Source organism: Camellia sinensis, chromosome 12, assembly GCF_055761805.1.
Source record: "Camellia sinensis isolate YWXY chromosome 12, ASM5576180v1, whole genome shotgun sequence".
Lineage (NCBI taxonomy): Eukaryota > Viridiplantae > Streptophyta > Magnoliopsida > Ericales > Theaceae > Camellia > Camellia sinensis.
In genome coordinates, this window is record NC_138972.1 from 8374629 (window position 1) to 8400017 (window position 25389).

A 25389-nucleotide genomic window follows, 5' to 3' on the forward strand; every position below is an offset into this window, starting at 1 on the left:
GCAGATATGTAAATACGGGGTTTCCGTACCATTTCTTGCGCATTACGGTTCGAACACTCCAACACCTATACGGATTCTCCTGCACAGTGGCAGATATGTAAATACGGGGTTTCCGTTCCATTTCTTGCGCATTACGGTTCGAACACTCGAACACCTATACGGATTCTCCTGCACAGTGGCAGACATGTAAATACGGGGTTTCCGTACCATTTCTTGCGCATTACGGTTCGAACACTCGAACATCTATACGGATTCTCCAGCATAGTGGCAGATATGTAAATACGGGGTTTCCGTTCCATTTCTTGCGCATTACGGTTCGAACACTCGAACACCTATACGGATTCTCCTGCACAGTGGCAGACATGTAAATACGGGGTTTCCGTACCATTTCTTGCGCATTACGGTTCGAACACTCGAACACCTATACGGATTCTCCTGCACAGTGGCAGATATGTAAATACGGGGTTTCCGTACCATTTCTTGCGCATTACGGTTCGAACACTCGAACACCTATACGGATTCTCCTGCACAGTGGCAGATATGTAAATACGGGGTTTCCGTACCATTTCTTGCGCATTACGGTTCGAACACTCGAACACCTATACGGATTCTCCTGCACAGTGGCAGATATGTAAATACGGGGTTTCCGTACCATTTCTTGCGCATTACGGTTCGAACACTCGAACACCTGTACGGATTCTCCTGCACAGTGGCAGATATGTAAATACGGGGTTTCCGTACCATTTCTTGCGCATTACGGTTCGAACACTCGAACACCTATACGGATTCTCCTGCGCAGTGGCAGATATGTAAATACGGGGTTTCCGTACCATTTCTTGCGCATTACGGTTCGAACACTCGAACACCTCTACGGATTCTCCTGCACAGTGGCAGATATGTAAATACGGGGTTTCCGTACCATTTCTTGCGCATTACGGTTCGAACACTCGAACACCTATACGGATTCTCTTGCACAGTGGCAGATATGTAAATACGGGGTTTCCGTACCATTTCTTGCGCATTACGGTTCGAACACTCGAACACCTATACGGATTCTCCTGCACAGTGGCAGATATGTAAATACGGGGTTTCCGTACCATTTCTTGCGCATTACGGTTCGAACACTCGAACCCCTATACGGATTCTCCTCCACAGTGGCAGATATGTAAATACGGGGTTTCCGTACCATTTCTTGCGCATTACGGTTCGAACACTCCAACACCTATACGGATTCTCCTGCACAGTGGCAGATATGTAAATACGGGGTTTCCGTTCCATTTCTTGCGCATTACGGTTCGAACACTCGAACACCTATACGGATTCTCCTGCACAGTGGCAGACATGTAAATACGGGGTTTCCGTACCATTTCTTGCGCATTACGGTTCGAACACTCGAACATCTATACGGATTCTCCAGCATAGTGGCAGATATGTAAATACGGGGTTTCCGTTCCATTTCTTGCGCATTACGGTTCGAACACTCGAACACCTATACGGATTCTCCTGCACAGTGGCAGACATGTAAATACGGGGTTTCCGTACCATTTCTTGCGCATTACGGTTCGAACACTCGAACACCTATACGGATTCTCCTGCACAGTGGCAGATATGTAAATACGGGGTTTCCGTACCATTTCTTGCGCATTACGGTTCGAACACTCGAACACCTATACGGATTCTCCTGCACAGTGGCAGATATGTAAATACGGGGTTTCCGTACCATTTCTTGCGCATTACGGTTCGAACACTCGAACACCTATACGGATTCTCCTGCACAGTGGCAGATATGTAAATACGGGGTTTCCGTACCATTTCTTGCGCATTACGGTTCGAACACTCGAACACCTGTACGGATTCTCCTGCACAGTGGCAGATATGTAAATACGGGGTTTCCGTACCATTTCTTGCGCATTACGGTTCGAACACTCGAACACCTATACGGATTCTCCTGCGCAGTGGCAGATATGTAAATACGGGGTTTCCGTACCATTTCTTGCGCATTACGGTTCGAACACTCGAACACCTCTACGGATTCTCCTGCACAGTGGCAGATATGTAAATACGGGGTTTCCGTACCATTTCTTGCGCATTACGGTTCGAACACTCGAACACCTATACGGATTCTCTTGCACAGTGGCAGATATGTAAATACGGGGTTTCCGTACCATTTCTTGCGCATTACGGTTCGAACACTCGAACACCTATACGGATTCTCCTGCACAGTGGCAGATATGTAAATACGGGGTTTCCGTACCATTTCTTGCGCATTACGGTTCGAACACTCGAACACCTATACGGATTCTCCTGCACAGTGGCAGATATGTAAATACGGGGTTTCCGTACCATTTCTTGCGCATTACGGTGCGAACACTCGAACACCTATACGGATTCTCCTGCACAGTGGCAGATATGTAAATACGGGGTTTCCGTACCATTTCTTGCGCATTACGGTGCGAACACTCGAACACCTATACGGATTCTCCTGCACAGTGGCAGATATGTAAATACGGGGTTTCCGTACCATTTCTTGCGCATTACGGTTCGAACACTCGAACACCTATACGGATTCTCCTGCACAGTGGCAGATATGTAAATACGGGGTTTCCGTACCATTTCTTGCGCATTACGGTTCGAACACTCGAACACCTATACGGATTCTCCTGCACAGTGGCAGATATGTAAATACGGGGTTTCCGTACCATTTCTTGCGCATTACGGTGCGAACACTCGAACACCTATACGGATTCTCCTGCACAGTGGCAGATATGTAAATACGGGGTTTCCGTACCATTTCTTGCGCATTACGGTTCGAACACTCGAACACCTATACGGATTCTCCTGCACAGTGGCAGATATTTAAATACGGGGTTTCCGTACCATTTCTTGCGCATTACGGTGCGAACACTCGAACACCTATACGGATTCTCCTGCACAGTGGCAGATATGTAAATACGGGGTTTCCGTACCATTTCTTGCGCATTACGGTTCGAACACTCGAACACCTATACGGATTCTCCTGCACAGTGGCAGATATGTAAATACGGGGTTTCCGTAACATTTCTTGCGCATTACGGTTCGAACACTCGAACACCTATACGGATTCTCCTGCACAGTGGCAGATATGTAAATACGGGGTTTCCGTACCATTTCTTGCGCATTACGGTTCGAACACTCGAACCCCTATACGGATTCTCCTCCACAGTGGCAGATATGTAAATACGGGGTTTCCGTACCATTTCTTGCGCATTACGGTTCGAACACTCCAACACCTATACGGATTCTCCTGCACAGTGGCAGATATGTAAATACGGGGTTTCCGTTCCATTTCTTGCGCATTACGGTTCGAACACTCGAACACCTATACGGATTCTCCTGCACAGTGGCAGACATGTAAATACGGGGTTTCCGTACCATTTCTTGCGCATTACGGTTCGAACACTCGAACATCTATACGGATTCTCCAGCATAGTGGCAGATATGTAAATACGGGGTTTCCGTTCCATTTCTTGCGCATTACGGTTCGAACACTCGAACACCTATACGGATTCTCCTGCACAGTGGCAGACATGTAAATACGGGGTTTCCGTACCATTTCTTGCGCATTACGGTTCGAACACTCGAACACCTATACGGATTCTCCTGCACAGTGGCAGATATGTAAATACGGGGTTTCCGTACCATTTCTTGCGCATTACGGTTCGAACACTCGAACACCTATACGGATTCTCCTGCACAGTGGCAGATATGTAAATACGGGGTTTCCGTACCATTTCTTGCGCATTACGGTTCGAACACTCGAACCCCTATACGGATTCTCCTCCACTGTGGCAGATATGTAAATACGGGGTTTCCGTACCATTTCTTGCGCATTACGGTTCGAACACTCGAACACCTATACGGATTCTCCTGCACAGTGGCAGATATGTAAATACGGGGTTTCCGTTCCATTTCTTGCGCATTACGGTTCGAACACTCGAACACCTATACGGATTCTCCTGCACAGTGGCAGACATGTAAATACGGGGTTTCCGTACCATTTCTTGCGCATTACGGTTCGAACACTCGAACATCTATACGGATTCTCCAGCACAGTGGCAGATATGTAAATACGGGGTTTCCGTTCCATTTCTTGCGCATTACGGTTCGAACACTCGAACACCTATACGGATTCTCCTGCACAGTGGCAGACATGTAAATACGGGGTTTCCGTACCATTTCTTGCGCATTACGGTTCGAACACTCGAACACCTATACGGATTCTCCTGCACAGTGGCAGATATGTAAATACGGGGTTTCCGTACCATTTCTTGCGCATTACGGTTCGAACACTCGAACACCTATACGGATTCTCCTGCACAGTGGCAGATATGTAAATACGGGGTTTCCGTACCATTTCTTGCGCATTACGGTTCGAACACTCGAACACCTGTACGGATTCTCCTGCACAGTGGCAGATATGTAAATACGGGGTTTCCGTACCATTTCTTGCGCATTACGGTTCGAACACTCGAACACCTATACGGATTCTCCTGCGCAGTGGCAGATATGTAAATACGGGGTTTCCGTACCATTTCTTGCGCATTACGGTTCGAACACTCGAACACCTCTACGGATTCTCCTGCACAGTGGCAGATATGTAAATACGGGGTTTCCGTACCATTTCTTGCGCATTACGGTTCGAACACTCGAACACCTATACGGATTCTCCTGCACAGTGGCAGATATGTAAATACGGGGTTTCCGTACCATTTCTTGCGCATTACGGTTCGAACACTCGAACACCTATACGGATTCTCCTGCACAGTGGCAGATATGTAAATACGGGGTTTCCGTACCATTTCTTGCGCATTACGGTTCGAACACTCGAACACCTATACGGATTCTCCTGCACAGTGGCAGATATGTAAATACGGGGTTTCCGTACCATTTCTTGCGCATTACGGTGCGAACACTCGAACACCTATACGGATTCTCCTGCACAGTGGCAGATATGTAAATACGGGGTTTCCGTACCATTTCTTGCGCATTACGGTGCGAACACTCGAACACCTATACGGATTCTCCTGCACAGTGGCAGATATCTAAATACGGGGTTTCCGTACCATTTCTTGCGCATTACGGTTCGAACACTCGAACACCTATACGGATTCTCCTGCACAGTGGCAGATATGTAAATACGGGGTTTCCGTACCATTTCTTGCGCATTACGGTGCGAACACTCGAACACCTATACGGATTCTCCTGCACAGTGGCAGATATGTAAATACGGGGTTTCCGTACCATTTCTTGCGCATTACGGTTCGAACACTCGAACACCTATACGGATTCTCCTGCACAGTGGCAGATATGTAAATACGGGGTTTCCGTACCATTTCTTGCGCATTACGGTTCGAACACTCGAACACCTATACGGATTCTCCTGCACAGTGGCAGATATGTAAATACGGGGTTTCCGTACCATTTCTTGCGCATTACGGTGCGAACACTCGAACACCTATACGGATTCTCCTGCACAGTGGCAGATATGTAAATACGGGGTTTCCGTACCATTTCTTGCGCATTACGGTTCGAACACTCGAACACCTATACGGATTCTCCTGCACAGTGGTAGATATGTAAAAACGGGGTTTCCGTACCATTTCTTGCGCATTACGGTTCGAACACTCGAACACCTATACGGATTCTCCTGCACAGTGGCAGATATGTAAATACGGGGTTTCCGTACCATTTCTTGCGCATTACGGTTCGAACACTCGAACCCCTATACGGATTCTCCTCCACAGTGGCAGATATTTAAATACGGGGTTTCCGTACCATTTCTTGCGCATTACGGTTCGAACACTCGAACACCTATACGGATTCTCCTGCACAGTGGCAGATATGTAAATACGGGGTTTCCGTACCATTTCTTGCGCATTACGGTTCGAACACTCGAACACCTCTACGGATTCTCCTGCACAGTGGCAGATATGTAAATACGGGGTTTCCGTACCATTTCTTGCGCATTACGGTTCGAACACTCGAACATCTATACGGATTCTCCAGCACAGTGGCAGATATGTAAATACGGGGTTTCTGTTCCATTTCTTGCGCATTACGGTTCGAACACTCGAACACCTATACGGATTCTCCTGCACAGTGGCAGACATGTAAATACGGGGTTTCCGTACCATTTCTTGCGCATTACGGTTCGAACACTCGAACACCTATACGGATTCTCCTGCACAGTGGCAGATATGTAAATACGGGGTTTCCGTACCATTTCTTGCGCATTACGGTTCGAACACTCGAACACCTATACGGATTCTCCTGCACAGTGGCAGATATGTAAATACGGGGTTTCCGTACCATTTCTTGCGCATTACGGTTCGAACACTCGAACACCTGTACGGATTCTCCTGCACAGTGGCAGATATGTAAATACGGGGTTTCCGTACCATTTCTTGCGCATTACGGTTCGAACACTCGAACACCTATACGGATTCTCCTGCGCAGTGGCAGATATGTAAATACGGGGTTTCCGTACCATTTCTTGCGCATTACGGTTCGAACACTCGAACACCTCTACGGATTCTCCTGCACAGTGGCAGATATGTAAATACGGGGTTTCCGTACCATTTCTTGCGCATTACGGTTCGAACACTCGAACACCTATACGGATTCTCCTGCACAGTGGCAGATATGTAAATACGGGGTTTCCGTACCATTTCTTGCGCATTACGGTTCGAACACTCGAACACCTATACGGATTCTCCTGCACAGTGGCAGATATGTAAATACGGGGTTTCCGTACCATTTCTTGCGCATTACGGTTCGAACACTCGAACACCTATACGGATTCTCCTGCACAGTGGCAGATATGTAAATACGGGGTTTCCGTACCATTTCTTGCGCATTACGGTGCGAACACTAGAACACCTATACGGATTCTCCTGCACAGTGGCAGATATGTAAATACGGGGTTTCCGTACCATTTCTTGCGCATTACGGTGCGAACACTCGAACACCTATACGGATTCTCCTGCACAGTGGCAGATATGTAAATACGGGGTTTCCGTACCATTTCTTGCGCATTACGGTGCGAACACTCGAACACCTATACGGATTGTCCTGCACAGTGGCAGATATGTAAATACGGGGTTTCCGTACCATTTCTTGCGCATTACGGTTCGAACACTCGAACACCTATACGGATTCTCCTGCACAGTGGCAGATATGTAAATACGGGGTTTCCGTACCATTTCTTGCGCATTACGGTTCGAACACTCGAACACCTATACGGATTCTCCTGCGCAGTGGCAGATATGTAAATACGGGGTTTCCGTACCATTTCTTGCGCATTACGGTTCGAACACTCGAACACCTCTACGGATTCTCCTGCACAGTGGCAGATATGTAAATACGGGGTTTCCGTACCATTTCTTGCGCATTACGGTTCGAACACTCGAACACCTATACGGATTCTCCTGCACAGTGGCAGATATGTAAATACGGGGTTTCCGTACCATTTCTTGCGCATTACGGTTCGAACACTCGAACACCTATACGGATTCTCCTGCACAGTGGCAGATATGTAAATACGGGGTTTCCGTACCATTTCTTGCGCATTACGGTTCGAACACTCGAACACCTGTACGGATTCTCCTGCACAGTGGCAGATATGTAAATACGGGGTTTCCGTACCATTTCTTGCGCATTACGGTTCGAACACTCGAACACCTATACGGATTCTCCTGCGCAGTGGCAGATATGTAAATACGGGGTTTCCGTACCATTTCTTGCGCATTACGGTTCGAACACTCGAACACCTCTACGGATTCTCCTGCACAGTGGCAGATATGTAAATACGGGGTTTCCGTACCATATTTTGCGCATTACGGTTCGAACACTCGAACACCTATACGGATTCTCCTGCACAGTGGCAGATATGTAAATACGGGGTTTCCGTACCATTTCTTGCGCATTACGGTTCGAACACTCGAACACCTATACGGATTCTCCTGCACAGTGGCAGATATGTAAATACGGGGTTTCCGTACCATTTCTTGCGCATTACGGTTCGAACACTCGAACACCTATACGGATTCTCCTGCACAGTGGCAGATATGTAAATACGGGGTTTCCGTACCATTTCTTGCGCATTACGGTGCGAACACTCGAACACCTATACGGATTCTCCTGCACAGTGGCAGATATCTAAATACGGGGTTTCCGTACCATTTCTTGCGCATTACGGTGCGAACACTCGAACACCTATACGGATTCTCCTGCACAGTGGCAGATATGTAAATACGGGGTTTCCGTACCATTTCTTGCGCATTACGGTTCGAACACTCGAACACCTATACGGATTCTCCTGCACAGTGGCAGATATGTAAATACGGGGTTTCCGTACCATTTCTTGCGCATTACGGTGCGAACACTCGAACACCTATACGGATTCTCCTGCACAGTGGCAGATATGTAAATACGGGGTTTCCGTACCATTTCTTGCGCATTACGGTGCGAACACTCGAACACCTATACGGATTCTCCTGCACAGTGGCAGATATGTAAATACGGGGTTTCCGTACCATTTCTTGCGCATTACGGTTCGAACACTCGAACACCTATACGGATTCTCCTGCACAGTGGCAGATATGTAAATACGGGGTTTCCGTACCATTTCTTGCGCATTACGGTTCGAACACTCGAACACCTATACGGATTCTCCTGCGCAGTGGCAGATATGTAAATACGGGGTTTCCGTACCATTTCTTGCGCATTACGGTTCGAACACTCGAACACCTCTACGGATTCTCCTGCACAGTGGCAGATATGTAAATACGGGGTTTCCGTACCATTTCTTGCGCATTACGGTTCGAACACTCGAACACCTATACGGATTCTCCTGCACAGTGGCAGATATGTAAATACGGGGTTTCCGTACCATTTCTTGCGCATTACGGTTCGAACACTCGAACACCTATACGGATTCTCCTGCACAGTGGCAGATATGTAAATACGGGGTTTCCGTACCATTTCTTGCGCATTACGGTTCGAACACTCGAACACCTATACGGATTCTCCTGCGCAGTGGCAGATATGTAAATACGGGGTTTCCGTACCATTTCTTGCGCATTACGGTTCGAACACTCGAACACCTCTACGGATTCTCCTGCACAGTGGCAGATATGTAAATACGGGGTTTCCGTACCATTTCTTGCGCATTACGGTTCGAACACTCGAACACCTATACGGATTCTCCTGCACAGTGGCAGATATGTAAATACGGGGTTTCCGTACCATTTCTTGCGCATTACGGTTCGAACACTCGAACACCTATACGGATTCTCCTGCACAGTGGCAGATATGTAAATACGGGGTTTCCGTACCATTTCTTGCGCATTACGGTTCGAACACTCGAACACCTGTACGGATTCTCCTGCACAGTGGCAGATATGTAAATACGGGGTTTCCGTACCATTTCTTGCGCATTACGGTTCGAACACTCGAACACCTATACGGATTCTCCTGCGCAGTGGCAGATATGTAAATACGGGGTTTCCGTACCATTTCTTGCGCATTACGGTTCGAACACTCGAACACCTCTACGGATTCTCCTGCACAGTGGCAGATATGTAAATACGGGGTTTCCGTACCATATTTTGCGCATTACGGTTCGAACACTCGAACACCTATACGGATTCTCCTGCACAGTGGCAGATATGTAAATACGGGGTTTCCGTACCATTTCTTGCGCATTACGGTTCGAACACTCGAACACCTATACGGATTCTCCTGCACAGTGGCAGATATGTAAATACGGGGTTTCCGTACCATTTCTTGCGCATTACGGTTCGAACACTCGAACACCTATACGGATTCTCCTGCACAGTGGCAGATATGTAAATACGGGGTTTCCGTACCATTTCTTGCGCATTACGGTGCGAACACTCGAACACCTATACGGATTCTCCTGCACAGTGGCAGATATCTAAATACGGGGTTTCCGTACCATTTCTTGCGCATTACGGTGCGAACACTCGAACACCTATACGGATTCTCCTGCACAGTGGCAGATATGTAAATACGGGGTTTCCGTACCATTTCTTGCGCATTACGGTTCGAACACTCGAACACCTATACGGATTCTCCTGCACAGTGGCAGATATGTAAATACGGGGTTTCCGTACCATTTCTTGCGCATTACGGTGCGAACACTCGAACACCTATACGGATTCTCCTGCACAGTGGCAGATATGTAAATACGGGGTTTCCGTACCATTTCTTGCGCATTACGGTGCGAACACTCGAACACCTATACGGATTCTCCTGCACAGTGGCAGATATGTAAATACGGGGTTTCCGTACCATTTCTTGCGCATTACGGTTCGAACACTCGAACACCTATACGGATTCTCCTGCACAGTGGCAGATATGTAAATACGGGGTTTCCGTACCATTTCTTGCGCATTACGGTTCGAACACTCGAACACCTATACGGATTCTCCTGCGCAGTGGCAGATATGTAAATACGGGGTTTCCGTACCATTTCTTGCGCATTACGGTTCGAACACTCGAACACCTCTACGGATTCTCCTGCACAGTGGCAGATATGTAAATACGGGGTTTCCGTACCATTTCTTGCGCATTACGGTTCGAACACTCGAACACCTATACGGATTCTCCTGCACAGTGGCAGATATGTAAATACGGGGTTTCCGTACCATTTCTTGCGCATTACGGTGCGAACACTCGAACACCTATACGGATTCTCCTGCACAGTGGCAGATATGTAAATACGGGGTTTCCGTACCATTTCTTGCGCATTACGGTTCGAACACTCGAACACCTATACGGATTCTCCTGCACAGTGGCAGATATGTAAATACGGGGTTTCCGTACCATTTCTTGCGCATTACGGTTCGAACACTCGAACACCTATACGGATTCTCCTGCACAGTGGCAGATATGTAAATACGGGGTTTCCGTACCATTTCTTGCGCATTACGGTTCGAACACTCGAACACCTATACGGATTCTCCTGCACAGTGGCAGATATGTAAATACGGGGTTTCCGTACCATTTCTTGCGCATTACGGTGCGAACACTCGAACACCTATACGGATTCTCCTGCACAGTGGCAGATATGTAAATACGGGGTTTCCGTACCATTTCTTGCGCATTACGGTTCGAACACTCGAACACCTATACGGATTCTCCTGCACAGTGGCAGATATGTAAATACGGGGTTTCCGTACCATTTCTTGCGCATTACGGTGCGAACACTCGAACACCTATACGGATTCTCCTGCACAGTGGCAGATATGTAAATACGGGGTTTCCGTACCATTTCTTGCGCATTACGGTTCGAACACTCGAACACCTATACGGATTCTCCTGCACAGTGGCAGATATGTAAATATGGGGTTTCCGTACCATTTCTTGCGCATTACGGTGCGAACACTCGAATACCTATACGGATTCTCCTGCACAGTGGCAGATATGTAAATACGGGGTTTCCGTACCATTTCTTGCGCATTACGGTTCGAACACTCGAACACCTATACGGATTCTCCTGCACAGTGGCAGATATGTAAATACGGGGTTTCCGTACCATTTCTTGCGCATTACGGTTCGAACACTCGAACACCTATACGGATTCTCCTGCACAGTGGCAGATATGTAAATACGGGGTTTCCGTACCATTTCTTGCGCATTACGGTTCGAACACTCGAACACCTATACGAATTCTCCTGCACAGTGGCAGATCTGTAAATACGGGGTTTCCGTACCATTTCTTGCGCATTACGGTGCGAACACTCGAACACCTATACGGATTCTCCTGCACAGTGGCAGATATGTAAATACGGGGTTTCCGTTCCATTTCTTGCGCATTACGGTTCGAACACTCGAACACCTATACGGATTCTCCTGCACAGTGGCAGACATGTAAATACGGGGTTTCCGTACCATTTCTTGCGCATTACGGTTCGAACACTCGAACACCTATACGGATTCTCCTGCACAGTGGCAGATATGTAAATACGGGGTTTCCGTACCATTTCTTGCGCATTACGGTTCGAACACTCGAACACCTATACGGATTCTCCTGCACAGTGGCAGATATGTAAATACGGGGTTTCCGTACCATTTCTTGCGCATTACGGTTCGAACACTCGAACACCTGTACGGATTCTCCTGCACAGTGGCAGATATGTAAATACGGGGTTTCCGTACCATTTCTTGCGCATTACGGTTCGAACACTCGAACACCTATACGGATTCTCCTGCGCAGTGGCAGATATGTAAATACGGGGTTTCCGTACCATTTCTTGCGCATTACGGTTCGAACACTCGAACACCTCTACGGATTCTCCTGCACAGTGGCAGATATGTAAATACGGGGTTTCCGTACCATTTCTTGCGCATTACGGTACGAACACTCGAACACCTATACGGATTCTCCTGCACAGTGGCAGATATGTAAATACGGGGTTTCCGTACCATTTCTTGCGCATTACGGTTCGAACACTCGAACACCTATACGGATTCTCCTGCACAGTGGCAGATATGTAAATACGGGGTTTCCGTACCATTTCTTGCGCATTACGGTTCGAACACTCGAACACCTATACGGATTCTCCTGCACAGTGGCAGATATGTAAATACGGGGTTTCCGTACCATTTCTTGCGCATTACGGTGCGAACACTCGAACACCTATACGGATTCTCCTGCACAGTGGCAGATATGTAAATACGGGGTTTCCGTACCATTTCTTGCGCATTACGGTGCGAACACTCGAACACCTATACGGATTCTCCTGCACAGTGGCAGATATGTAAATACGGGGTTTCCGTACCATTTCTTGCGCATTACGGTTCGAACACTCGAACACCTATACGGATTCTCCTGCACAGTGGCAGATATGTAAATACGGGGTTTCCGTACCATTTCTTGCGCATTACGGTGCGAACACTCGAACACCTATACGGATTCTCCTGCACAGTGGCAGATATGTAAATACGGGGTTTCCGTACCATTTCTTGCGCATTACGGTGCGAACACTCGAACACCTATACGGATTCTCCTGCACAGTGGCAGATATGTAAATACGGGGTTTCCGTACCATTTCTTGCGCATTACGGTTCGAACACTCGAACACCTATACGGATTCTCCTGCACAGTGGCAGATATGGAAATACGGGGTTTCCGTACCATTTCTTGCGCATTACGGTTCGAACACTCGAACACCTATACGGATTCTCCTGCGCAGTGGCAGATATGTAAATACGGGGTTTCCGTACCATTTCTTGCGCATTACGGTTCGAACACTCGAACACCTCTACGGATTCTCCTGCACAGTGGCAGATATGTAAATACGGGGTTTCCGTACCATTTCTTGCGCATTACGGTTCGAACACTCGAACACCTATACGGATTCTCCTGCACAGTGGCAGATATGTAAATATGGGGTTTCCGTACCATTTCTTGCGCATTACGGTGCGAACACTCGAACACCTATACGGATTCTCCTGCACAGTGGCAGATATGTAAATACGGGGTTTCCGTACCATTTCTTGCGCATTACGGTTCGAACACTCGAACACCTATACGGATTCTCCTGCACAGTGGCAGATATGTAAATACGGGGTTTCCGTACCATTTCTTGCGCATTACGGTGCGAACACTCGAACACCTATACGGATTCTCCTGCACAGTGGCAGATATGTAAATACGGGGTTTCCGTACCATTTCTTGCGCATTACGGTTCGAACACTCGAACACCTATACGGATTCTCCTGCACAGTGGCAGATATGTAAATATGGGGTTTCCGTACCATTTCTTGCGCATTACGGTGCGAACACTCGAATACCTATACGGATTCTCCTGCACAGTGGCAGATATGTAAATACGGGGTTTCCGTACCATTTCTTGCGCATTACGGTTCGAACACTCGAACACCTATACGGATTCTCCTGCACAGTGGCAGATATGTAAATACGGGGTTTCCGTACCATTTCTTGCGCATTACGGTTCGAACACTCGAACACCTATACGGATTCTCCTGCACAGTGGCAGATATGTAAATACGGGGTTTCCGTACCATTTCTTGCGCATTACGGTTCGAACACTCGAACACCTATACGAATTCTCCTGCACAGTGGCAGATCTGTAAATACGGGGTTTCCGTACCATTTCTTGCGCATTACGGTGCGAACACTCGAACACCTATACGGATTCTCCTGCACAGTGGCAGATATGTAAATACGGGGTTTCCGTTCCATTTCTTGCGCATTACGGTTCGAACACTCGAACACCTATACGGATTCTCCTGCACAGTGGCAGACATGTAAATACGGGGTTTCCGTACCATTTCTTGCGCATTACGGTTCGAACACTCGAACACCTATACGGATTCTCCTGCACAGTGGCAGATATGTAAATACGGGGTTTCCGTACCATTTCTTGCGCATTACGGTTCGAACACTCGAACACCTATACGGATTCTCCTGCACAGTGGCAGATATGTAAATACGGGGTTTCCGTACCATTTCTTGCGCATTACGGTTCGAACACTCGAACACCTGTACGGATTCTCCTGCACAGTGGCAGATATGTAAATACGGGGTTTCCGTACCATTTCTTGCGCATTACGGTTCGAACACTCGAACACCTATACGGATTCTCCTGCGCAGTGGCAGATATGTAAATACGGGGTTTCCGTACCATTTCTTGCGCATTACGGTTCGAACACTCGAACACCTCTACGGATTCTCCTGCACAGTGGCAGATATGTAAATACGGGGTTTCCGTACCATTTCTTGCGCATTACGGTACGAACACTCGAACACCTATACGGATTCTCCTGCACAGTGGCAGATATGTAAATACGGGGTTTCCGTACCATTTCTTGCGCATTACGGTTCGAACACTCGAACACCTATACGGATTCTCCTGCACAGTGGCAGATATGTAAATACGGGGTTTCCGTACCATTTCTTGCGCATTACGGTTCGAACACTCGAACACCTATACGGATTCTCCTGCACAGTGGCAGATATGTAAATACGGGGTTTCCGTACCATTTCTTGCGCATTACGGTGCGAACACTCGAACACCTATACGGATTCTCCTGCACAGTGGCAGATATGTAAATACGGGGTTTCCGTACCATTTCTTGCGCATTACGGTGCGAACACTCGAACACCTATACGGATTCTCCTGCACAGTGGCAGATATGTAAATACGGGGTTTCCGTACCATTTCTTGCGCATTACGGTTCGAACACTCGAACACCTATACGGATTCTCCTGCACAGTGGCAGATATGTAAATACGGGGTTTCCGTACCATTTCTTGCGCATTACGGTGCGAACACTCGAACACCTATACGGATTCTCCTGCACAGTGGCAGATATGTAAATACGGGGTTTCCGTACCATTTCTTGCGCATTACGGTGCGAACACTCGAACACCTATACGGATTCTCCTGCACAGTGGCAGATATGTAAATACGGGGTTTCCGTACCATTTCTTGCGCATTACGGTTCGAACACTCGAACACCTATACGGATTCTCCTGCACAGTGGCAGATATGGAAATACGGGGTTTCCGTACCATTTCTTGCGCATTACGGTTCGAACACTCGAACACCTATACGGATTCTCCTGCGCAGTGGCAGATATGTAAATACGGGGTTTCCGTACCATTTCTTGCGCATTACGGTTCGAACACTCGAACACCTCTACGGATTCTCCTGCACAGTGGCAGATATGTAAATACGGGGTTTCCGTACCATTTCTTGCGCATTACGGTTCGAACACTCGAACACCTATACGGATTCTCCTGCACAGTGGCAGATATGTAAATATGGGGTTTCCGTACCATTTCTTGCGCATTACGGTGCGAACACTCGAACACCTATACGGATTCTCCTGCACAGTGGCAGATATGTAAATACGGGGTTTCCGTACCATTTCTTGCGCATTACGGTTCGAACACTCGAACACCTATACGGATTCTCCTGCACAGTGGCAGATATGTAAATACGGGGTTTCCGTACCATTTCTTGCGCATTACGGTTCGAACACTCGAACACCTATACGGATTCTCCTGCACAGTGGCAGATATGTAAATACGGGGTTTCCGTACCATTTCTTGCGCATTACGGTGCGAACACTCGAACACCTATACGGATTCTCCTGCACAGTGGCAGATCTGTAAATACGGGGTTTCCGTACCATTTCTTGCGCATTACGGTGCGAACACTCGAACACCTATACGGATTCTCCTGCACAGTGGCAGATATGTAAATACGGGGTTTCCGTACCATTTCTTGCGCATTACGGTTCGAACACTCGAACACCTATACGGATTCTCCTGCACAGTGGCAGATATGTAAATACGGGGTTTCCGTACCATTTCTTGTGCATTACGGTGCGAACACTCGAACACCTATACGGATTCTCCTGCACAGTGGCAGATATGTAAATACGGGGATTCCGTACCATTTCTTGCGCATTACGGTGCGAACACTCGAACACCTATACGGATTCTCCTGCACAGTGGCAGATATGTAAATACGGGGTTTCCGTACCATTTCTTGCGCATTACGGTTCGAACACTCGAACACCTATACGGATTCTCCTGCACAGTGGCAGATATGTAAATACGGGGTTTCCGTACCATTTCTTGCGCATTACGGTTCGAACACTCGAACACCTATACGGATTCTCCTGCACAGTGGCAGATATGTAAATACGGGGTTTCCGTACCATTTCTTGCGCATTACGGTTCGAACACTCGAACACCTATACGGATTCTACTCCACAGTGGCAGATATGTAAATACGGGGTTTCCGTACCATTTCTTGCGCATTACGGTTCGAACACTCGAACACCTATACGGATTCTCCTGCACAGTGGCAGATATGTAAATACGGGGTTTCCGTACCATTTCTTGCGCATTACGGTTCGAACACTTGAACACCTCTACGGATTCTCCTGCACAGTGGCAGATATGTAAATACGGGGTTTCCGTACCATTTCTTGCGCATTACGGTTCGAACACTCGAACACCTATACGGATTCTCCTGCACAGTGGCAGATATGTAAATACGGGGTTTCCGTACCATTTCTTGCGCATTACGGTTCGAACACTCGAACACCTCTACGGATTCTCCTGCACAGTGGCAGATATGTAAATACGGGGTTTCCGTACCATTTCTTGCGCATTACGGTTCGAACACTCGAACATCTATACGGATTCTCCACCACAGTGGCAGATATGTAAATACGGGGTTTCCGTTCCATTTCTTGCGCATTACGGTTCGAACACTCGAACACCTATACGGATTCTCCTGCACAGTGGCAGATATGTAAATACGGGGTTTCCGTACCATTTCTTGCGCATTACGGTTCGAACACTCGAACACCTATACGGATTCTCCTACACAGTGGCAGATATGTAAATACGGGGTTTCCGTACCATTTCTTGCGCATTACGGTTCGAACACTCGAACACCTATACGGATTCTCCTGCACAGTGGCAGATATGTAAATACGGGGTTTCCGTACCATTTCTTGCGCATTACGGTGCGAACACTCGAACACCTATACGGATTCTCCTGCACAGTGCCAGATATGTAAATACGGGGTTTCCGTACCATTTCTTGCGCATTACGGTTCGAACACTCGAACACCTGTACGGATTCTCCTGCACAGTGGCAGATATGTAAATACGGGGTTTCCGTACCATTTCTTGCGCATTACGGTTCGAACACTCGAACACCTATACGGATTCTCCTGCGCAGTGGCAGATATGTAAATACGGGGTTTCCGTACCATTTCTTGCGCATTACGGTTCGAACACTCGAACACCTCTACGGATTCTCCTGCACAGTGGCAGATATGTAAATACGGGGTTTCCGTACCATTTCTTGCGCATTACGGTTCGAACACTCGAACACCTATACGGATTCTCCTGCACAGTGGCAGATATGTAAATACGGGGTTTCCGTACCATCTCTTGCGCATTACGGTTCGAACACTCGAACACCTATACGGATTCTCCTGCACAGTGGCAGATATGTAAATACGGGGTTTCCGTACCATTTCTTGCGCATTACGGTGCGAACACTCGAACACCTATACGGATTCTCCTGCACAGTGGCAGATATGTAAATACGGGGTTTCCGTACCATTTCTTGCGCATTACGGTGCGAACACTCGAACACCTATACGGATTCTCCCGCACAGTGGCAGATATGTAAATACGGGGTTTCCGTACCATTTCTTGCGCATTACGGTTCGAACACTCGAACACCTATACGGATTCTCCTGCACAGTGGTAGATATGTAAATACGGGGTTTCCGTACCATTTCTTGCGCATTACGGTGCGAACACTCGAACACCTATACGGATTCTCCTGCACAGTGGCAGATATGTAAATACGGGGTTTCCGTACCATTTCTTGCGCATTACGGTGCGAACACTCGAACACCTATACGGATTCTCCTGCACAGTGGCAGATATGTAAATACGGGGTTTCCGTACCATTTCTTGCGCATTACGGTTCGAACACTCGAACACCTATACGGATTCTCCTGCACAGTGGCAGATATGTAAATACGGGGTTTCCGTACCATTTCTTGCGCATTACGGTTCGAACACTCGAACACCTATACGGATTCTCCTGCGCAGTGGCAGATATGTAAATACGGGGTTTCCGTACCATTTCTTGCGCATTACGGTTCGAACACTCGAACACCTCTACGGATTCTCCTGCACAGTGGCAGATATGTAAATACGGGGTTTCCGTACCATTTCTTGCGCATTACGGTTCGAACACTCGAACACCTCTACGGATTCTCCTGCACAGTGGCAGATATGTAAATACGGGGTTTCCGTACCATTTCTTGCGCATTACGGTTCGAACACTCGAACACCTATACGGATTCTCCTGCACAGTGGCAGATATGTAAATACGGGGTTTCCGTACCATTTCTTGCGCATTACGGTTCGAACACTCGAACACCTATACGGATTCTCCTGCACAGTGGCAGATATGTAAATACGGGGTTTCCGTACCATTTCTTGCGCATTACGGTGCGAACACTCGAACACCTATACGGATTCTCCTGCACAGTGGCAGATATGTAAATACGGGGTTTCCGTACCATTTCTTGCGCATTACGGTGCGAACACTCGAACACCTATACGGATTCTCCCGCACAGTGGCAGATATGTAAATACGGGGTTTCCGTACCATTTCTTGCGCATTACGGTTCGAACACTCGAACACCTATACGGATTCTCCTGCATAGTGGCAGATATGTAAATACGGGGTTTCCGTACCATTTCTTGCGCATTACGGTGCGAACACTCGAACACCTATACGGATTCTCCTGCACAGTGGCAGATATGTAAATACGGGGTTTCCGTACCATTTCTTGCGCATTACGGTGCGAACACTCGAACACCTATACGGATTCTCCTGCACAGTGGCAGATATGTAAATACGGGGTTTCCGTACCATTTCTTGCGCATTACGGTTCGAACACTCGAACACCTATACGGATTCTCCTGCACAGTGGCAGATATGTAAATACGGGGTTTCCGTACCATTTCTTGCGCATTACGGTTCGAACACTCGAACACCTATACGGATTCTCCTGCGCAGTGGCAGATATGTAAATACGGGGTTTCCGTACCATTTCTTGCGCATTACGGTTCGAACACTCGAACACCTCTACGGATTCTCCTGCACAGTGGCAGATATGTAAATACGGGGTTTCCGTACCATTTCTTGCGCATTACGGTTCGAACACTCGAACACCTATACGGATTCTCCTGCACAGTGGCAGATATGTAAATATGGGGTTTCCGTACCATTTCTTGCGCATTACGGTGCGAACACTCGAACACCTATACGGATTCTCCTGCACAGTGGCAGATATGTAAATACGGGGTTTCCGTACCATTTCTTGCGCATTACGGTTCGAACACTCGAACACCTATACGGATTCTTCTGCACAGTGGCAGATATGTAAATACGGGGTTTCCGTACCATTTCTTGCGCATTACGGTTCGAACACTCGAACACCTATACGGATTCTCCTGCACAGTGGCAGATATGTAAATACGGGGTTTCCGTACCATTTCTTGCGCATTACGGTGCGAACACTCGAACACCTATACGGATTCTCCTGCACAGTGGCAGATCTGTAAATACGGGGTTTCCGTACCATTTCTTGCGCATTACGGTGCGAACACTCGAACACCTATACGGATTCTCCTGCACAGTGGCAGATATGTAAATACGGGGTTTCCGTACCATTTCTTGCGCATTACGGTTCGAACACTCGAACACCTATACGGATTCTCCTGCACAGTGGCAGATATGTAAATACGGGGTTTCCGTACCATTTCTTGCGCATTACGGTGCGAACACTCGAACACCTATACGGATTCTCCTGCACAGTGGCAGATATGTAAATACGGGGTTTCCGTACCATTTCTTGCGCATTACGGTGCGAACACTCGAACACCTATACGGATTCTCCTGCACAGTGGCAGATATGTAAATACGGGGTTTCCGTACCATTTCTTGCGCATTACGGTTCGAACACTCGAACACCTATACGGATTCTCCTGCACAGTGGCAGATATGTAAATACGGGGTTTCCGTACCATTTCTTGCGCATTACGGTTTGAACACTCGAACACCTATACGGATTCTCCTGCACAGTGGCAGATATGTAAATACGGGGTTTCCGTACCATTTCTTGCGCATTACGGTTCGAACACTCGAACACCTATACGGATTCTCCTCCACAGTGGCAGATATGTAAATACGGGGTTTCCGTACCATTTCTTGCGCATTACGGTTCGAACACTCGAACACCTATACGGATTCTCCTGCACAGTGGCAGATATGTAAATACGGGGTTTCCGTACCATTTCTTGCGCATTACGGTTCGAACACTTGAACACCTCTACGGATTCTCCTGCACAGTGGCAGATATGTAAATACGGGGTTTCCGTACCATTTCTTGCGCATTACGGTTCGAACACTCGAACACCTATACGGATTCTCCTGCACAGTGGCAGATATGTAAATACGGGGTTTCCGTACCATTTCTTGCGCATTACGGTTCGAACACTCGAACACCTCTACGGATTCTCCTGCACAGTGGCAGATATGTAAATACGGGGTTTCCGTACCATTTCTTGCGCATTACGGTTCGAACACTCGAACATCTATACGGATTCTCCACCACAGTGGCAGATATGTAAATACGGGGTTTCCGTTCCATTTCTTGCGCATTACGGTTCGAACACTCGAACACCTATACGGATTCTCCTGCACAGTGGCAGATATGTAAATACGGGGTTTCCGTACCATTTCTTGCGCATTACGGTTCGAACACTCGAACACCTATACGGATTCTCCTACACAGTGGCAGATATGTAAATACGGGGTTTCCGTACCATTTCTTGCGCATTACGGTTCGAACACTCGAACACCTATACGGATTCTCCTGCACAGTGGCAGATATGTAAATACGGGGTTTCCGTACCATTTCTTGCGCATTACGGTGCGAACACTCGAACACCTATACGGATTCTCCTGCACAGTGCCAGATATGTAAATACGGGGTTTCCGTACCATTTCTTGCGCATTACGGTTCGAACACTCGAACACCTATACGGATTCTCCTGCACAGTGGCAGATATGTAAATACGGGGTTTCCGAACCATTTCTTGCGCATTACGGTTCGAACACTCGAACACCTATACGGATTCTCCTGCACAGTGGCAGATATGTAAATACGGGGTTTCCGTACCATTTCTTGCGCATTACGGTGCGAACACTCGAACACCTATACGGATTCTCCTGCACAGTGGCAGATATGTAAATACGGGGTTTCCGTACCATTTCTTGCGCATTACGGTGCGAACACTCGAACACCTATACGGATTCTCCTGCACAGTGGCAGATATGTAAATACGAGGTTTCCGTACCATTTCTTGCGCATTACGGTTCGAACACTCGAACACCTATACGGATTCTCCTGCACAGTGGCAGATATGTAAATACGGGGTTTCCGTACCATTTCTTGCGCATTACGGTGCGAACACTCGAACACCTATACGGATTCTCCTGCACAGTGGCAGATATGTAAATACGGGGTTTCCGTACCATTTCTTGCGCATTACGGTGCGAACACTCGAACACCTATATGGATTCTCGTGCACAGTGGCAGATATGTAAATACGGGGTTTCCGTACCATTTCTTGCGCATTACGGTTCGAACACTCGAACACCTATACGGATTCTCCTGCACAGTGGCAGATATGTAAATACGGGGTTTCCGTACCATTTCTTGCGCATTACGGTTCGAACACTTGAACACCTCTACGGATTCTCCTGCACAGTGGCAGATATGTAAATACGGGGTTTCCGTACCATTTCTTGCGCATTACGGTTCGAACACTCGAACACCTATACGGATTCTCCTGCACAGTGGCAGATATGTAAATACGGGGTTTCCGTACCATTTCTTGCGCATTACGGTTCGAACACTCGAACACCTCTACGGATTCTCCTGCACAGTGGCAGATTTGTAAATACGGGGTTTCCGTACCATTTCTTGCGCATTACGGTTCGAACACTCGAACATCTATACGGATTCTCCACCACAGTGGCAGATATGTAAATACGGGGTTTCCGTTCCATTTCTTGCGCATTACGGTTCGAACACTCGAACACCTATACGGATTCTCCTGCACAGTGGCAGATATGTAAATACGGGGTTTCCGTACCATTTCTTGCGCATTACGGTTCGAACACTCGAACACCTATACGGATTCTCCTACACAGTGGCAGATATGTAAATACGGGGTTTCCGTACCATTTCTTGCGCATTACGGTTCGAACACTCGAACATCTATACGGATTCTCCACCACAGTGGCAGATATGTAAATACGGGGTTTCCGTTCCATTTCTTGCGCATTACGGTTCGAACACTCGAACACCTATACGGATTCTCCTGCACAGTGGCAGATATGTAAATACGGGGTTTCCGTACCATTTCTTGCGCATTACGGTTCGAACACTCGAACACCTATACGGATTCTCCTACACAGTGGCAGATATGTAAATACGGGGTTTCCGTACCATTTCTTGCGCATTACGGTTCGAACACTCGAACACCTATACGGATTCTCCTGCACAGTGGCAGATATGTAAATACGGGGTTTCCGTACCATTTCTTGCGCATTACGGTGCGAACACTCGAACACCTATACGGATTCTCCTGCACAGTGCCAGATATGTAAATACGGGGTTTCCGTACCATTTCTTGCGCATTACGGTTCGAACACTCGAACACCTATACGGATTCTCCTGCACAGTGGCAGATATGTAAATACGGGGTTTCCGAACCATTTCTTGCGCATTACGGTTCGAACACTCGAACACCTATACGGATTCTCCTGCACAGTGGCAGATATGTAAATACGGGGTTTCCGTACCATTTCTTGCGCATTACGGTGCGAACACTCGAACACCTATACGGATTCTCCTGCACAGTGGCAGATATGTAAATACGGGGTTTCCGTACCATTTCTTGCGCATTACGGTGCGAACACTCGAACACCTATACGGATTCTCCTGCACAGTGGCAGATATGTAAATACGAGGTTTCCGTACCATTTCTTGCGCATTACGGTTCGAACACTCGAACACCTATACGGATTCTCCTGCACAGTGGCAGATATGTAAATACGGGGTTTCCGTACCATTTCTTGCGCATTACGGTGCGAACACTCGAACACCTATACGGATTCTCCTGCACAGTGGCAGATATGTAAATACGGGGTTTCCGTACCATTTCTTGCGCATTACGGTGCGAACACTCGAACACCTATATGGATTCTCGTGCACAGTGGCAGATATGTAAATACGGGGTTTCCGTACCATTTCTTGCGCATTACGGTTCGAACACTCGAACACCTATACGGATTCTCCTGCACAGTGGCAGATATGTAAATACGGGGTTTCCGTACCATTTCTTGCGCATTACGGTTCGAACACTTGAACACCTCTACGGATTCTCCTGCACAGTGGCAGATATGTAAATACGGGGTTTCCGTACCATTTCTTGCGCATTACGGTTCGAACACTCGAACACCTATACGGATTCTCCTGCACAGTGGCAGATATGTAAATACGGGGTTTCCGTAGCATTTCTTGCGCATTACGGTTCGAACACTCGAACACCTCTACGGATTCTCCTGCACAGTGGCAGATATGTAAATACGGGGTTTCCGTACCATTTCTTGCGCATTACGGTTCGAACACTCGAACATCTATACGGATTCTCCACCACAGTGGCAGATATGTAAATACGGGGTTTCCGTTCCATTTCTTGCGCATTACGGTTCGAACACTCGAACACCTATACGGATTCTCCTGCACAGTGGCAGATATGTAAATACGGGGTTTCCGTACCATTTCTTGCGCATTACGGTTCGAACACTCGAACACCTATACGGATTCTCCTACACAGTGGCAGATATGTAAATACGGGGTTTCCGTACCATTTCTTGCGCATTACGGTTCGAACACTCGAACACCTATACGGATTCTCCTGCACAGTGGCAGATATGTAAATACGGGGTTTCCGTACCATTTCTTGCGCATTACGGTGCGAACACTCGAACACCTATACGGATTCTCCTGCACAGTGCCAGATATGTAAATACGGGGTTTCCGTACCATTTCTTGCGCATTACGGTTCGAACACTCGAACACCTATACGGATTCTCCTGCACAGTGGCAGATATGTAAATACGGGGTTTCCGAACCATTTCTTGCGCATTACGGTTCGAACACTCGAACACCTATACGGATTCTCCTGCACAGTGGCAGATATGTAAATACGGGGTTTCCGTACCATTTCTTGCGCATTACGGTGCGAACACTCGAACACCTATACGGATTCTCCTGCACAGTGGCAGATATGTAAATACGGGGTTTCCGTACCATTTCTTGCGCATTACGGTGCGAACACTCGAACACCTATACGGATTCTCCTGCACAGTGGCAGATATGTAAATACGAGGTTTCCGTACCATTTCTTGCGCATTACGGTTCGAACACTCGAACACCTATACGGATTCTCCTGCACAGTGGCAGATATGTAAATACGGGGTTTCCGTACCATTTCTTGCGCATTACGGTGCGAACACTCGAACACCTATACGGATTCTCCCGCACAGTGGCAGATATGTAAATACGGGATTTCCGTACCATTTCTTGCGCATTACGGTGCGAACACTCGAACACCTATACGGATTCTCGTGCACAGTGGCAGATATGTAAATACGGGGTTTT